At 52.1% G+C, this 16,852-nt stretch overlaps 1 protein-coding gene across 1 annotated transcript in view; it reads right to left on the minus strand.

Moving 5' to 3' along the window:
• The window catches only part of Gli2 (GLI family zinc finger 2), a 168,736-nt gene extending 153,497 nt beyond the window's left edge, over positions 1-15,239 (minus strand). The window contains exon 1 of the mRNA XM_036201985.1: positions 15,155-15,239. The gene's annotated coding sequence lies outside the window, so the exon portion shown is untranslated. The remainder of the gene's footprint in view (positions 1-15,154) is intronic.
• Between the last annotated feature and the right edge of the window lie 1,613 nt (positions 15,240-16,852).

Below are 16,852 nucleotides of genomic sequence, written 5' to 3' on the forward strand. Positions count from 1 at the left end.
CAGCCAGTCTAGCCTATTTAGGGAGGCCTACCTGCCTGATAGACACAGTTGTCCACTGATCATGTGTGCACGCACAATGATGATGATTATGGGGATGATGATTATGGGGACGATGATGATGATGATGATAAATTCCGAGTCAGGCTGCTGTGCTGTGAGCTCTGACTTCGGCCTGGCCAGCCACGTCTACCCCATATCCATTAAGCAGCTAGCCACCTGGCTGTCTTAGGACTGCCCTCAACTGCCTTCGGAAGGCCTGGCGCTGACTTCCAATTGAGTTTTAAACTTTGGTTTGTGGATTCTTATGAAAGAGAATCTTAAATCCAAGGGCCAAGTGTCCCTAAATGGCCTGCCTGTGTCCCAGCCGCCAGCGAGGAGGTTTAGGGAGCTAAAGGGATGCTCTGGGCCCAGGATTCTTGGCACTCCGCAGCTCCGCTGGTTACCACAAGGGTGTTGCTCAGAGGGAGGTGACGGCTTTGATGACCGGTGTTCAGGGACAGCTGGAGAAAACAGCTCATGGAGGGGTCTGCTCACACACGTTAGGGGTTGAGACTTCCAATCCACCCTCAGAGTAGCCCTGCAAAGAGACCTGTTTCTCTGGCTGCTCTAGGTGGGGAAACAGGTCTTGGAGAGGTGCAGTGACTGCTCTAAGTTCACACGGCTGAGGAACAGTAGATAAGTGCTCAGGCTCTGAGGAAGAAGCCGCCCTTCACGCACAGGGCGGTCACTGGTGGGTCTTCCCCAGGGGCCTGGGTCTCAAGTCACACTGCCCCTGCATCCTTGGAATCCCACTCCAAAGAGAGATCCATCTCCTAGCCATGGAGGCACAAGAAGAAATAAAAGAAAGAGAAGTTCATAGGGACTGTGCAGGGGCTCAAGGAGGTTTGGGGTGAGGTCGGGAGAGGACGAGCCCTGTGCCATCCAGGTTGGTAAGACAGAGCAGGTGACCACTTCCCAGGGCTCCTAACCCAGTCTGTCTCAGGGCTGAGCACACACCACCACATCACCACCCTGGAAAAACAAGCCTGCTCAGTGTCCTCAGCCAGGGCTCCCGGAGGAGGATGAGAAGTCGTGGCCGCTAACAAGGTCCTCGCCGGAAGTCACAGAGAGAAAGGAGCAAGTACAGCCCCAGGGTCCACCTCTCCTGAGCCCGGCTGACCTAATACAGCCTCCAGGAACAGCCTGGGGGTTGGGGATGAAGTGATCTGGTCACCCCCGGTCAGCATGGTGCAGGGAAAAGTCACGGGGCTTCAGATGCCCCGACATGACCAGTGGAGTGCTGGTCTCTCACTGGTCTCTCAGAGGGGAGCTGCAGCTCAGGACGGGCTGGAACTCTTCTTCAGGGGCACACAGGGAGGCTGGATGCAGCTGTCTCCAGGAGGGATGACTGTGAAGAAGGCATCTGAGATGTGAGCTTCTCAGTACCCACCGCCCAGCTGGCCCTGGCGCCAGCCTCAGGCTTCGTGAGTGGGGCTCAGCCTAGCCCTTATGGCCACAGCGCCCGCCCAGGCCACCCAGTCTCCAGCAGCCTCTGTGTCGCACCCCCCTTCTTCCTGTCTCCTTCTGTCGTACTGGATCCAAGAGGGACATTTAATTTTCTGCACTTGATGCCAGCCTTGCCACTTGGCAGAGGTGCCAAGGGCACAAATGCAAGACTCACACACTCTCTGCGTTCACAGACAATATGCGCAAGATCCATAGGCTCCGACGCCCTCTGGGGACATCCACACAGCTGTCCGAGGCAGGCACAGACGGGAAACCAAGCCCCACTGGCCCTTCACTGTTGAGTGAGGCATGCATTCCCACTTCCCTGCTTAGCCAATGAGTGATGAACTTAGGGTTGGAGAGAGGCGGTCAGTGAAGTGCTCGCCCGGCAAGCTTCAGGATCTGAGTCCCATCCCTGGAGACCACGCAAGAAGCTGGTCATAGAGACACGCAAGTATAATCCCAGCACCAGGGAGGTGGACACAGGAGGATGCTATGGGCTCAAACAATGAGCTCCAGGTTCAGGGAGGAGAACCTATCTCAAAACAGACAGACAGACAGACCAGGTAGAGGGCTAAAGGGGAGCCTCAGCAGTCAAAGCACTTGCTCTCTTGCAGAGACTGGAGTTTGATTCCTAGCACCCAGTTCAAACAGCTCACAGCCACCCGTAACTCCACATCCTGGGGCTCCAGCGCCCTCTTCTGGCCTCCACAGGTACCTGCACTCAGGTGCACAGACATATAACTAAACATAAATAAGTCTTTAAAAAGAATAAGGTAGACGGTGAGGTAGGAGGATGCCTGATATCAGTCTCTGGCTTCCATGTGCATGTCTGCGCACACACACACAGAACATGAACATCACACATATGCACATGGTCAAGCACACATACACATATACCACATACATAGGAAAGAAGGAGGAAGGGGTGAGAGAGGGAGGAGGGAGAGAGGGAGGATGGAAGGGGAAAGGGAGAGAGGGAGAGAGGGAGAGGGGAGAGGAGGGAGGGAGGGGAAAGAGAGGGGAGAGGAGAGAGGGAGAGGAAAGAGAGGGAAGAAGGAGGGGGAGGAAAAGAGGGATGAGGGAGGGGGAGGGAGAGAAGGAGGGAAGACAGAATATTTCCCCATTACCTGTGCACATCCACCCTCATAGACTTAAACCATCAAAGATTGCCTGTGGTACCTAAGACAACATGAAGACTTTGTGGCCAGAATGTCCTGCTCAGCAAGCACATGAACGAACACACATACTGAATATTCCCCGCCCTCTCCTGCCATCTCCAGGCAAGGAACCTGAGGGGATGGCTGACTGTGTTTGACTCACCACTCCCCACGCCAGGGAATGAGCCAAACACCTCAGCTTTGGCTCTTACTTCCCTGCCTTGACTGCCTGGGGCTTCACCCTCGGGGAAAACACAGGTGCCTCCCTGCCTGACGTCAGTGCCCTTCTGGTCACTGGGCTGCCCCAGGACACCTGTCCCCACACCACAGGCACTGCCAGTCTCCAGGGAGGTCCAGTAGCCGTGGCTGGAGCTTCTGTGCCACAGGGTTTTTTCCATGGGAGGAGTGCTAGCCAGTGTCCTCTTTAGCACCAATATAGTGCGGCCTCAGGGATCAGGGACAGACAGAGTGACACAGAGACAAGGAAGGAGGGAAAAGGAGAATTGGAGTGTCAGGAAGAGAAGGAAATGGGGGGAGGGGCAGGAAAAGAAGGAAAGGGGGGAGGGGCAGGAAGAGAAGGAAATGGGGGAGGGGCAGGAAGAGAAGGAAATGGGGGAGGGGCAGGAAAAGAAGGAAAGGGGGGAGGGGCAGGAAGAGAAGGAAATGGGGGAGGGGCAGGAAAAGAAGGAAATGGGGGAGGGGCAGGAAGAGAAGAAAATGGGGGAGGGGCAGGAAGAGAAGGAAATGGGGGAGGGGCAGGAAGAGAAGGAAATGGGGGGAGTGTCAGGAAGAGAAGGAAATGGGGGAGGGGCAGGAAGAGAAGGAAATGGGGGAGGGGTAGAAAGAAGGAAATGGGGGAGGGGCAGGAAGAGAAGGAAATGGGGGAGGGACAGGAAGAGAAAGGAAATGGGGGAGGGGTAGAAAGAGAAGGAAATGGGGGAGGGGCAGGAAGAGAAGGAAATGGGGGAGGGACAGGAAGAGAAGGAAATGGGGGAGGGGCAGGAAGAGAAGGAGAGGGATGGAAAGACTGGGGTGGGAAGGGGTTGACGGAGGAAGTGCAGGGTGGCAGAAATCAGATAAGGAAAAAGGAGAAGTGGACTGGGACACCAAGGTGATGTGAAAGACAGACACAGGAACAAGAGGCAAATGAGAGAACAGAACAGGAGGAAAGTGACAGACAGACAGACAGAGAGATAAGCAGGCAGACAGAAGGAAAGACACAGAGCCAGCACAGAGAGCAAAAGGAGTGTGATGGAGTCAGGCAAAAAGAAGGCACACAGAGAGGGGACTCGCTCTGTCCCCCAACAGTGGCCCGTGTGTCCTCATCACCAGCCTCTTCATTTTAAAAACTATTTTATTACTTTATATGTATGGGTGTCTTGCCTGGTGCCAACAGAGGGTAGGAGAGGATGTCAGATCCCCCGAAACTAGAATTACACACACACACACACACACACACACACACACACACACACACACGTATGATTGTAAGCTGGGAATTGAACCTGAATCCTCTAGATGAGCAGCAATGCTCCCAACCACTGGGCCATCTTTACATCCCCCTTCATCATGCCCTGACAGAGCCCTCGAGAAACAGTCTCCCTCCCGTGCCCCTGCTTGGGACCACTGCTACGGGACCATGTTCTGAGAACCCTGCCCCCGGCCCTACAGACATACATGGGGCTTGGCGCACACCTGTGCACACCTGTGCACACCTGTGCTTGTGTCCATCTATCCGTGCACACCATTCTCACTCCTCCTCACCCTGGGCAGAGGGCTCCTAGCCTGGCATATGCCTGCTGGAGCCCAGAGACGGTGCAGGAGGTAGGGAGGAGATAGGAACCCTCCAAGGGTAGAAGCAGCTGAGCGGTTTAAGTGACCAAGGAGGCAAGGAGGCACACGAGATCCTTCCAACAGCGGCCCTGCACACTGGTGTTCAGCTTGGGCAGTAGAGTTAGGACCAGGGGCAGGGGGCAGGCCCACACCTAAGAACCCAGGGAATTAAGTAGCAAGTCCACCTTCCACCACAACTCAACCGTGACCTGTGCAGCAGCCAACACTAAGCCCCACACAATCGAGCCTGCCACACAAATCTCCTCCACTCAAAAGTGATCTGTAAGCAATCTTACACACAACTGCGTGCTCACTCATAGACACACAAGTACATGTACCCTACATGTACCCTGCCCATCGCCAGCCAGAGACGTCCCACCCCCAAGACCTATGTGTGGCCCCCAGTGCCAGCTAACAGGGGTAAAGGTTGCTGCAAAACCCACATGTGGGTTCACAAAGTCGCCCCCACAGGTCTCTGAGCATCCCAAAACCCCTAAGAAATGCTCTCAGTGAACCAGACACGGAAGCCACAGACCAAAGAGGCCTGGAGAGCTCACGGGAATCAGAGGCTCACACAGCCCTCCTACCACACCAGACACCTGGGGTTTTCTTCTACCAAGTCTGAACCCACTTCCCTGCCGAGCAGGCACTTGGAAAAGGGGTGGGGCACCCTATTATGGGTTGGGGATGTGGCCAACTAGGGTAAAAACCTCCTGGAGAGCCACTGATGTATATCTTATCTGTGAGACAAGCATGCCCCAGCAGGCTGTCATGGATCACGCCATCAACTTGACAAGGTCTACAGCCATCTAGGAGACTAACCTTGTCAGTGAAGGAGTTCTAGACTGGGTTGGCTGAGGTGGGAAGACCCACCCTAACTGGGGGCAGCATTATTTTACGAGCTGGGGTCCTAACTTCATAAAAAGGAGAAAGTGAGCTGAGCATCAGCATGCATCTCTCTGTGACTGGCTATGGGTGCAATGTGACCGACTGCTTCTGGTTACCGCCACTATGCCTTCCCTGCCGCGACAGACTGTACCCTCACACTGTGAGCCAAAATATCTTCCTTAGGTGGCTTTGTCAGGAATAGAGTAACTAATATACTCCTGATCACAAACTGGAACAAACATAGCCCCGCAGAGTCACAGCTATGGGCAGAGATGGAGGCTCCACGTGCTACTGTGATAAACTCCATGGAAGTTGGATGCTATTGATCTAGCAACTACCATAAATGGTTCTCTCTGTTGAGCTCCGTGGACACATGTTTACATGGAGGTTAAATGTGTGAGGGACATAAGGGCTGTGTATATGCAGAATGCTCCATTGTGTGATGGGTGTGTATGGGTATGGGTGTACACGTATGTGTGGATGTGTATGACAACAAGGATGTACATTTGTGTATGCATGTGTGACTGCCAATGTGTGTGAAGGACTCAGGGAGTGCATGCATGTGATATAGTACGTATATTGATGACAGTGTACATGAGTGTGCAAAAATGGACCTGTGTAGTACATAAAAACATGTGTTTTGTCTGAGCATGGGGAATGTGTATGGGGGTGCATATGCATGTGGGTGACAAGTATGTCTGTGAGAATCTGTATGTAAAGCCTGTGTGTGTGTCTCTCTCTGTGGTGTGGTGTGAGCACATGAAAGCACACAGAAGACTAAATGGTCCAGCCCAGGCTGGTGGGCAGGAGAGACCTTTTGGAACAGTTGTAAGGAACAATGACCATGGACAGTCATTTGAGGAAGCTGGTAGTCACAGAGAGTGTGAGAGAAATGGAATGGGGCCAGCAAGGCGGCTCAGGAGGAAGGACACTTGCTGCCAAGCCCGACGACCTCAGAACTCACATGGTGGAAGAAGGGGGTCCACACATACAGCGTGGCACGCGACCACCCTCCCCAACCGAATAAAAATGTCATTGGAAAGAGAAGAATGGAACGATTCAGTAAAGCATAGCATCTGACCAGACTCGTTCTTGCTTCTGTCTGGTTCATGTTTTGTTTAGAAGCCAGCTTTCTCCCTCATGGCCAACACCACTAGCAAATGCTCTCTGCATGGCTGGGGCTGTGATGCATGAGATTTAACTTTCATTTCTTTCCAGGGCCCGGACCTGGAAGAGACACAGGCAGGGCAAAGAAATGGTCTGGTGAAGGCTTAATAACTGTACAAACCGCAAGGGCAGAGGAGGAGCAAACTCTCCAATCTTTAGCTGCTGCTTCCCCAGGTCACCTCAGCCCACTGTAACTGGGCAGGGGCGGGGACGGGGAGGGAGAGAACGACCCTAAATCCCTTCACAAATGGAAAAAGGATCATTTAAATGTTTAAGGCCAATGCATTTCTAATCCCTAAGTGTTAGCATCTCTCTGGGGTTGACAGTTCAAATGATATAAACACCTCCAGGCAAGGGAGAAGGGACCAGAAGAGGTGGCTTCAGTTACTTCATCTCTAACCCACGGCAGTGTGCCCTCAGAACAGGCTGGCCCAAGGCTCTCAACTCCAGCAAGCCTTCCTCACAACCAAGTGAGAAGGGCCAAGCCCGGGTGGGAAGGGCTCGCTCAAAGCTTCAAGACCCCATGAGTCTTTGGACTGGCCCCACTTGGATTCTTTTTTTCAGATTCTTTTAAATGATTTCTTTTTACATTTTAATTTTGTTTAAAGGGCCAGGCTGAAGCTCAGTTGGCAGAGCCTTACCTAGCAACGCACAAGGCTCTGGGTTCTATCCCCAGCAGTGCATAAACTGGGCATGGTGGTACATTCCTGTAATCCCAGCGATTGGGAAATAGAGACCAGAGGATCAGAAGTTCAAGGTCATTGTTGGCTTCATAATTACTTTGAGGTCAGCCTGGGCTCAAAAACAAAACAAAACAAAACACAAAAAAACACAAAAAAACAACAAAACAAAACAAAACAAAACACTAGTAAATAAACAAAACGTCAATTTTCCCGTTGTAATCTTTATTACTCATGGGGTGGGGGGCACTCATGCCGTTGAGCAGGTGTGGAGGACCGAAGACAATTTCTAGGAGTAGATTCTCCACTTCCACCATGTGGGTCCCAGGGATCAGACTCAGGTTGCCAGGCTCGGTGACAAGACCTGTGTTCACTGAGCCATCTTGGTTATGCTGGCCCCCATCTAACCATCTTGATGTGTACAGCCAGTCCAGTGGCATTATAGATCATCTTTCTTATGTAACCTCAGCACCACCTGCAGAACTGTCTTTACCATCCCGTCTATCCCCGACAACGCTGAGCTTAGTAAGTACAGACCTTTCCTCTCCACAGCCTCTGGCAAACACCAGTTTACTTTCTCCCTCTATGAGTTGTCTGACCACTCGGGCAGTGTGGTGGTTTGAAAGAAAACGGCCCCCAGAGGGAGTGGCACTAAGGGAAGGTGTGGCCTTGTTGGAGTAGGTGTGGTCTTGTTGGAGGAAGTGTGTCACTGTGGAGGTGGGCTTTGAGGTCTCATACATGCTCAAGCCACACCCAGTGAGACAGACTACTTCCTGTTGCCTTGCAAGATGTAGAACTCTCAGCTCCTTCTCCAGCACCATGACTGCCTGCATGCCGCCATGTCCCACCGTGATGAAAATGGACTGAATCTCTGAACTAGAAGCGAGCCACCTCAATGAAATGTTCTCCTTTATAAGAGTTGCCATGGTCATGGTGTCTCTTCAGAGCAACAGAAACCCTAAGACAGGCAGGCACAGGGCACTGCTTAAGGAATAACATGTGGAGCTGGAGAGACGGTTCATTCACTCATTGCTCTTGCAGAGGATGTAGGTTCAGTTCCTAACCCCCACATAGTGGCTCACCACCATCCATAACTCCAGTTCTAGGGGATCCTACATCCTCTTCTGACTTCTGTGGGGACCAGGCACCCATGTGATGCACATACACATAGAAAACTCAGGGACATAAAATAAAGGACTATTTTAAAAATTGAGCACTATATATCTCTTTGTAACTGGCTTATTGCACTTAGAATGTATCCTCATGGTTTGAGGTTGTAGCACGAATCAGGATTTCCTTCTTTTTCAAAGCTGAACGATTCTCCACTGGATATGCAGACTATGCTTTGTGTACCCACTCACCCATCATTAGACACTTGGGTTGATCCCCAATGGGTCCTCAGTTACCCCTGGGACAATACTGCCAAGAGATGAGCTACTACCCCTTAAGTCATTGCCCAGGGTGACCCGGATTAAAGCAAGCAAGGGCTCTGCTGGTGACAGGCGGGCCTGGCTCCTAATCCACTACCCACCTACGTGGCCAGGAGTACTCAGATCCCGGGTCCCTAATCTGGAAAACAGGAATGCAGAGGAACCCCACCTTTTGCACTCCCTACCAGAGGTCCAATTGTCTCTTGAAATACTCAAGTGAAGCCCAGCAAAGAGGAAGAGGGCCCAGCTGAGGAGTCTCTGCAGTATGGGGGCATTCCCACTGCATCCCTAGCCAAGGGCAATGGAAGGTGTGTGCTGACTCGGATGCACAGAGACTGTGTGGATGGAAACCCCCAAACAGGGTACAGGAAATGCTAGACTGAAGAGTCTATCGTGTGACTGGAAGAAAGCTTACTTGACCGTAAACGTGACCGTGAAGTAGTGGAGACAGACCAGCATGGCTCTCTGTCTTCTGCTGACAGACACAGGGCACTGCTCAAGTGTGAGCTCCCAGCCTTCCAGAATCCACCACCATCTCCTCTCTCGTCTCTGACTCACTCAGTGGGATATGTGCTGTGAACAACCCAGCTATCTCCAGATAGGCCCTGGCTGCCAACCAAGGTTCTGCTATATCACAACAAAGAGTCATGGCTGGATAGTCTCCCAGTGTGTCCAGTAGCAAGGGTTTGGGGGCTCCTCACTCCTGGTGTCCTGCCCCATACTGGGAACCCTGCTGGACTACAGCTGACATGCAAGGCACTAAGCAGCCCAGGCTCATGCAGAGACATCTGTCAACCAGCAGACACAGGCGGAAGCAGGGTCCCTGTGATCACCCGCCCAGTTATGCCCGGTTATCCAAACATCCGACTGCTGGTAGCAGGGAGGGTGGGCCTGGGGAACAGAAGGCAGCAGGCTGGAGGGGAGATAAGTCATCAGAAATGACTGCAGGGGGGCTGGGGATGTTTGTTTCACACGCACAATGCCCTGGGCTTGTTCACCCAGCATGGCATAAACCAGTCATTGTAGCACACACCTGTAATCCCAGCATTCAGGAGCTGGAGACAGGAGGGCCAGCAGCTTCCTAGAGAGATGGGCACAGCTCCTGTGTGAGCCAGAGGCTCCACACACTTTTGAGGACATAGGAAACTGCTAGACAGCACCTGAAATGGCCAATTCAATCTGGAGGGGGTGGTGAACTAGTACTATTCAGATCCTCCTGACATGTGGAATTACAGGCAGGCATCACCATGCCCAGGGCTGGGGGTGGGCCCCAGAGCCTCAAGCATGCTAGGCAAGCACCCTAGGAACTGCGTGATAAAGAGGGTAGGAAGTTAGTTACAGTTCCCATACAGACATATTCTGTTTCTATTGTTCTCATCGCCTTCCTCATCCAACAGACCTCATGGGCTTATCTGCTCGTTGTGTTCCTTCACACATGCCGTATGACCAAGAACAAATGGCATAGCGCACTTGCAGCACATGCCTGAAGACCTGGGTTTGATCCTATGAACCCAGGTAAAAAACTGGATGCAGTGGTGTGCTGCTGTGGGATGTCTTTCTGTATGCTGTGAATATATGTTGCTCTAATTGGTTGATAAGTAAAGCTGTCTGGCCAATGGCAAGGCAGAGGTGAGGCGGTACATTCAAACTAAAGAGACAGAGGAAGAAGAGGGTGAGGGGAGATGCTGCCGAGAAGCAAGATGTGAAAGTGCCGGTAAGCCACAAAGCCACGAAGCCACATGGCAATGCATAGATTAATAGAAATGGGCTGAGTTAAGTTGTAAGAGCTAGCTAAGGAGAAGCCTGAGCCATTAGGCCATACAGTTTGTAATTAGAGTAAGTCTCTGTGTGTTTACTTTGGTCTGAGTGCCTGTGGGACTGGGCGGGACACAGGAAAACTTCCAGCTATCTATAATCCCAGAACTCTGCCCACAGAGCAGGGGTGGAGACCAGAGAATTGACTGGAAGCTCACAGGCCAACTAGCTTGGAGTTCACAGCCCACAAGAAGAGAGACCCACCTCAATAAGGCAGGAGACAACTGACCCCCAAAAGTTGTTCTCTGACCTCCAACAGGTGCCATGACACACCCATGCTCACCCTCACACACATTAAATTATGTATGTGTGTGTGTGTGTGTGTGTGTGTGTGTGTGTGTGTGTGTGTGTGTGTTTTAAGAAGACACCCCAAGGTAAACTCATCAAGTAATGACCACTTTGACTTCCAGAGCCAACAAATCAGAAAAACCTTTTTTTCTTATTTATCAAATAAAGTTAACTTGTCACAGAACTCCATTAATTAGCAAATTAGGGATCTGTTGTTTCTTTTTGCTTGCTTGTTTATTTGTTTGTTTTTTTTTTTTTGGAGACAAATTCTCATGTGGTCTAGGCAGCTTTAAACTCTACACAGGGAAGGATGACCTTGAAGTTGAGATCCTCCTGGAATGACAGACATGCAACACCACGCACAGTGTATGCAGGGCTGGGGATGGGACCCAGAGCCTCAAACACAGTAGGTAAGCACCCTAGGAACTAAGCTACATCCCTGGACCAATAAACTGCTTTCAGCCCATAAAGCATGAACGGTTTCGATCTGTGCCTAGTTTTACAGGAATGAGGCCAACAGCCATCACATCCATAAATCCTGTGGGGACAGAAAGGGCAGCCCCTCTTAGCCTGCATGATTGGCACTGCCCCTGTGGTCCTAGCCTGTTAGAATGCCACAGGCATTTGCTCCCTCTACTCCCAGCCTCATCACCTGGCACCGTAAGGCAGCTCTCTTCCCTCAGCCCACAGTCAAGGAAATCAGGGTTCTCTATAAGAGACTCCCGCAAACCCCATCTCCTCTGTTACCAGGCCATCTGCTTTTGGAGTCTCCCCAAACTGCTACCAGTGGACAATCAGAGGGTGCACCAGCATGCCTTCAGCGATTCCCATTGAAACACAGAAGCAGATTTTGGTACGTGCACTCCTCAGCCTCTTTCACGTCTGTCTGTAAGTAGCTAGACACTGTCCCCAGAAATGCCAGTAGGGGGTCTCCCCACCTGTTCATGTCTCCAGCTCCAGTTTGGCACTGCCATACCTTGCTAGTATGTGACACCAGTGGCAGTTCCCACGACAGAAATTAAACAACAATTCAGGTAAATGATCGTTGGCTACAAGAAAGTGTCCCTGCAGAGCTTTATCATGTCCAGGACCAAAGGTACTCCAGAAGAAGGACAAGGGACCAGAGTAAAGTAGTCTCATCCCTGGACGCCATCCACTCTGCACTGTCTCTCATCGTGGACTCTGTCCCTGGCACCTGCCCAGCATCTCAGACAAGGGCTTCTGGAATCCACCACTCCTGAGCTGTGCTGTGGACATCTCCACTAGGAAAGGAAGGAAAGGCCAGGTAAAAGGTCTGGATGACCTCAGACTGCATTCTTCTGGCTTCACAACAAGGCTGAAGCTGAGAATTCCACCGTGTGGGAGTTAACATTTTTTCGTATTTTTGTTTTCAATTTCAGAGCTATCCTGGAAAAGGCAAGTCCTGAATAGAAAGAAAAGGACCTAACCCAGACTCAGCGATGGGGGTGGGTGGATGGGGAGATAGAGGGTGGGGGGATATGAAGCCTGTGGTCCCAGCACCTGGGCAGTGGAGACAGGAGGGTCAGAAACTCAAGACCATCCTCCACTAGAGTTATTTAAAGGACAGCCTGGGTTAGAGAGACCAATGGGGGAGGAAGTAGGTGGGAGAGGAGGAAAGGAGGCAGGGAAGGAAGGAGGGCTGGAAGGAAATGGACTCTCACTGCTGATGCTCACCCCTGGAAGGCAGAAAGATGGGTCACCCTGAGGACGGTCTGTACTCTTTTACATTTATCTACTTTGTTGTTGTTTAGACAAGGTCTCATGCAGCCTAGCCTAGCCTCAAACTTGCTGTGAAGCCAAGGATGATCTCAAACTCCTGATCCACCTGCCTCTACCCTGAAAGTGCTGGAATTACAAGCATGTGCCACCGTGCCTGGTTTATAGGGTACTGGGGGTGGAACCCTGGGCTTCTTACACACCAGTGCTTTACATCCTCCAGGTCCCATTAACTTTTTAACACTTCCATGAATGGAAAGAGTCGGTATGTGGTTTGAAGTTGTCACCCATATGAACTTCTGTTGAGGACTTAAGAGGGGACTGACCATGGTAGCTCCCCACACCCGGCCCTCGGAAAGGCCAGACATCCCAAAGGACCCTGTTTCCTTTTGCCTTTTGTCCTAACTGCGACCCCTCTGGTGGGCTGCCTTGAGCACCCACTGTGTGGGGCAGACCATCTGTGGTAGGCCACTAGGGACCGAGGCTGAGGCTGCTCCCATCCACTGGGTCAGTTACTTCTCTTGATATTGCAGTGAAACACCAGCCAAAAGCAGCTTGAGGGAGGCAGGGTTGGCTTTGGCTCGTAGTGTGAGGACACAGTCCATCATGGCAGGAAGGCAAGGAGGCAGGAGCATGAGGCTGGTCATACTGCACCCACAGTCAAGAAACAGTGTTGAATGTATGCCCCATCTCACTTTCTCCATGATATTTAATTTAGTCCAGGACCCCAGCCCACGGGGTGGTGCTGCCCACATTCAGGTTGGGTCTTCTCACACCAATTAAGCTAACCCGAACTTCCTCCTCACAGACATGCCCAAAGGTTTGTCTCCTGGGAGGGTCCAGATCCTATGAGGTCAACAATCTGCATTAACCATCCCAGTCACCCTAACTGTGACTCAGTGGCCCTCTAAGCACTGCTGGAAATGTCCCACTGACAGTAGCTCGGTGTGTCCACGGCAATAATCCCTTCACCCTGCTTTGGGACAGGACACTGATGTTTTGTCCACGTATGACTGGCACAGTGAGAACATGAACTTGGCTCATTGCCCAGGTCTTAGCCACCAAAGTCTATCTCCAACTCAGAGACATGGGATGTAGCAAAAATCCCTGAAGGGGCAGCCACTGCCCAGGCCACTGTGTCCTGACCCTGCAGAGTCAAAGGCTTACAGGAACACACACTGTATACCACAGATGGTGGGCCAGCCCAAGAGCAGGGCTGGCTGACTACAGTGAGGCTCCAACCAGGACTCCCAACACAAGTGCCACCCAGTTGGGTGGCCCAGACTGGTCATCTGAGCTCTCTCATCTGTAATAAGGACATTGCATTTGCTTCTGGGAGTCAGTGGAGGCTCAGACAACCTCACAAAGGGCTGGCTGGGGCAAAGCAGAGGGAAGTCGTTGCCAAGGTGATGACCTGAGGTCCCTAAGTGGGCCATCCCCCATTTCTCCATTGGTTAGAAAAGGCGAAGGTTGGGCATGTGGCTCAGTTGCCTGCCTTGTGCGCGTAAGCTCTGGGTTCACCATACTAGGTTGGATCCTGGGTACCACAAAACCACAGCCTGGAGGTACAGCGCTGCAATCTCATCGCTCAGGAGGCATGAATGTCAGAAGTTCAAGATCACTCCTGACTACATAGCAAGTTCCAGACCAACTTAGGCTCAAAGAACGGGGAGTGGGGTTGAGGAGGAGGATTGGCCAGGAGTCTCCTGGAAAGCGTGGAGACCCCCTACAGCAGACCTAAACATGAGCCATCAGACACTGGTTGATAGCCCAAGCCAGAGCAAGACTCTCCACACCCCCTACTCTTCATTGGCCAGAAGTGTCCCTCAGATCCCAGAGTCCACACTAGACACTCTCCTCTTCCCTATGCTCAGCGAAGCCACAAGCCCATTCCTAATTTGGACATTTTTTCCCCTCCTGACCTCCAAGCAAACTAGGAAAACACACATCCCAAGCCATGCTTCTTAACTCCGTCCCTGAAGCTCAGGGGGCAATTAAACCTCCCGGGCACATCTGTACTTCTGTAACCTCTGCTCCGAAGCCCTCCCTGTAACACTGCCCCCATCACACACTGGGGGCGGCATCAGTGAGCCACAGAGAAACAGCCTGCTGCGCCCCCCCCGCAGGGGCAGGTCACTAGGAGCGTGGTGCTTAGGACCCTGAAAGCCCTTGTTGCATTTCTCTGGGGAGGGGAGGTCTTGGTCTTGGCCAGCCATGTGAAACCACAGGGCGGCCACACACTAGCTACTGACTCGGCACATGGCAACCCCTTTGAAACTCGTCTTGGTCACAAAAACAGATGGAGAAAACATGTACTTAAGCCACCTCAGCAAATTGTTCCCTGGCCTCTAGGGACTTGCATACCCTGGGAAGAGGGGGAGGGGACACCACCTTAGAGGAGGCTGCTGTGCCCAGCAGCTCTAGGGACACTTGAAGGTTTAAAGAACAGTCGGCCCTTCCTCACTCTCTGGGGACAGCAGCTCCCCTCTCTTCTCTCTGGCCCCCACACCCTCTCTTTTTCCATGAAGTTCTGGCCAGCACAGAACTCTTTCAAAGAGAAGCATGCACGTACACACACACACACACACACACACACACACACACACACACACACACACACCCCGTGTGCGGCAACATCCACCTCAGGATGCTGCATCCAGGGCCAGCCTACCTGGGGTTGCAGGACGGACACCAGGCCATGTGGGCCCCTGGGAGAGCCGAGGGCAGCTCCCTCCAGTGCAGGCCACCAGCTCACTCTCGGCCTCTCCATCAGCCAGTGACGTGACGCAGAGGGGAACTAATGTTCACCAGCTGGCTTGGAGCTTTAACCCTCTCAGCTTCCAGAGAGTTTGGCAGCCAACCAGGCTGAAAGCGCGCGGTCTCCCTAACAGGGGCCCCCAGTGAACGCTCACTGCAAATGTAGCACAGCAGTTGAAGGCTCGGATGAACTGGCAATGTACAGTCTGGAGCATGTGATGGGGATAGGAACTGACCCAAATACACACGCACTCCACTGCCTGGATTCTAACGAAGCCAGAGAGAGCTCAGGACCAACTAAGACAAATTTAGAAGATTGCAAGGGTCCAGCCTAGACTTTTCCTTGCCAACCACTCCAACCAAACAGCCAACAGTGCCTAGATTCAGTCTCAACCGCCCCCACACTCTCTGCCTATGCCCACAGACAGCTCTGTGCCCCACTTCCCATCCTGACGAACTCTGTGCTGGTTGGGTTTTCTTCTCAAGTAGACGCAGGCTGGAGTTATCTGAGAAGAGGGAACTGCAATTGAGAAAATTCCTCCATAGGACTGGCCTGAGGCAAACCAATAGAATGTTTTCTTGATTAATGGTTGATGTGGGAGGGCCAGCCCACAGTGGACAGTGTCGTCCCTGGGTAGGAGGTCCTTGGAGTGTTTAATAAGGTAAACTGGGCAAGCCATGAAGAGCAAGCCAGTAAGCAGTGTTCCTCCGCGGCCTTCACGGCCTTTGGTTCGCCGCAACTGCCCTCAGTGTGACCTGAGAGTTGTGAGTTAAAACGCCTTCTCTCTCCAAGTTGCTTTTGGTCATGACATTTTATTACAGCAATAGAAATCCTAACTAAGACACTCTCCTCTTCAACCTCACTCAGGCATCCCTTTTCCTGAAGACTGCCCTGCCTCTCTTCCCCCAGGGGTGAGAAGCAGCAGCTGGAAATAACCCCTCTTACAGCACTTACCACACGAAGCCCTACCCCATGGTTTCCAGCCTCTTCACCCAGCTGACAGGATCGCTGGGGTGGAGACAGGGCAACATTTTCCAACAATAATGAATATAGTCACTATGAAAGTCTGATGCAAACACCTCAGGTTGCTTAGCATTGTGAGCAAAGGTCGCGGCCCGGGGTTCTCCGGGCCTGCCACCAGGGTTCAGCGGCTGGCAAAAAATGGCCAGGGGAGAAGAGAGGCAGACAGAGACTGTGAAACAACCCCTGTCCCTTGCACCTCAAAACTCTCGAAGAGAAAGCACTCCCTGAAGGTCACTCAACTCTAGAAGCAATTTTCCAACTGCTGATTGGTGCACGTGCACGCACACACACACACACACACACACACACACACACACACACACACACACGCAGGCCAGGGAAAGAACAATGCAACTTTTAGAGCCAGGTGTAGGGCACATGCCTATAATCCTAGCATTCAGACAATCACCCTCCAAGGACAGCCTACTCCACATACTGAGTTCCAAGCAGGCCAAGGCAATATAAGAGACCCTGTCTCAAACAACAGAACAGGGCTGGATTTCACCTTCACAGTTACATCAAAATGAAAAGCCTAGTGTGGCAGTGGATGCCTGCAACCCCACCGCTGGGGCCACTGCTAGACCAGCC

This window comes from Onychomys torridus, chromosome 11, assembly GCF_903995425.1.
Source record: "Onychomys torridus chromosome 11, mOncTor1.1, whole genome shotgun sequence".
NCBI lineage: Eukaryota > Metazoa > Chordata > Mammalia > Rodentia > Cricetidae > Onychomys > Onychomys torridus.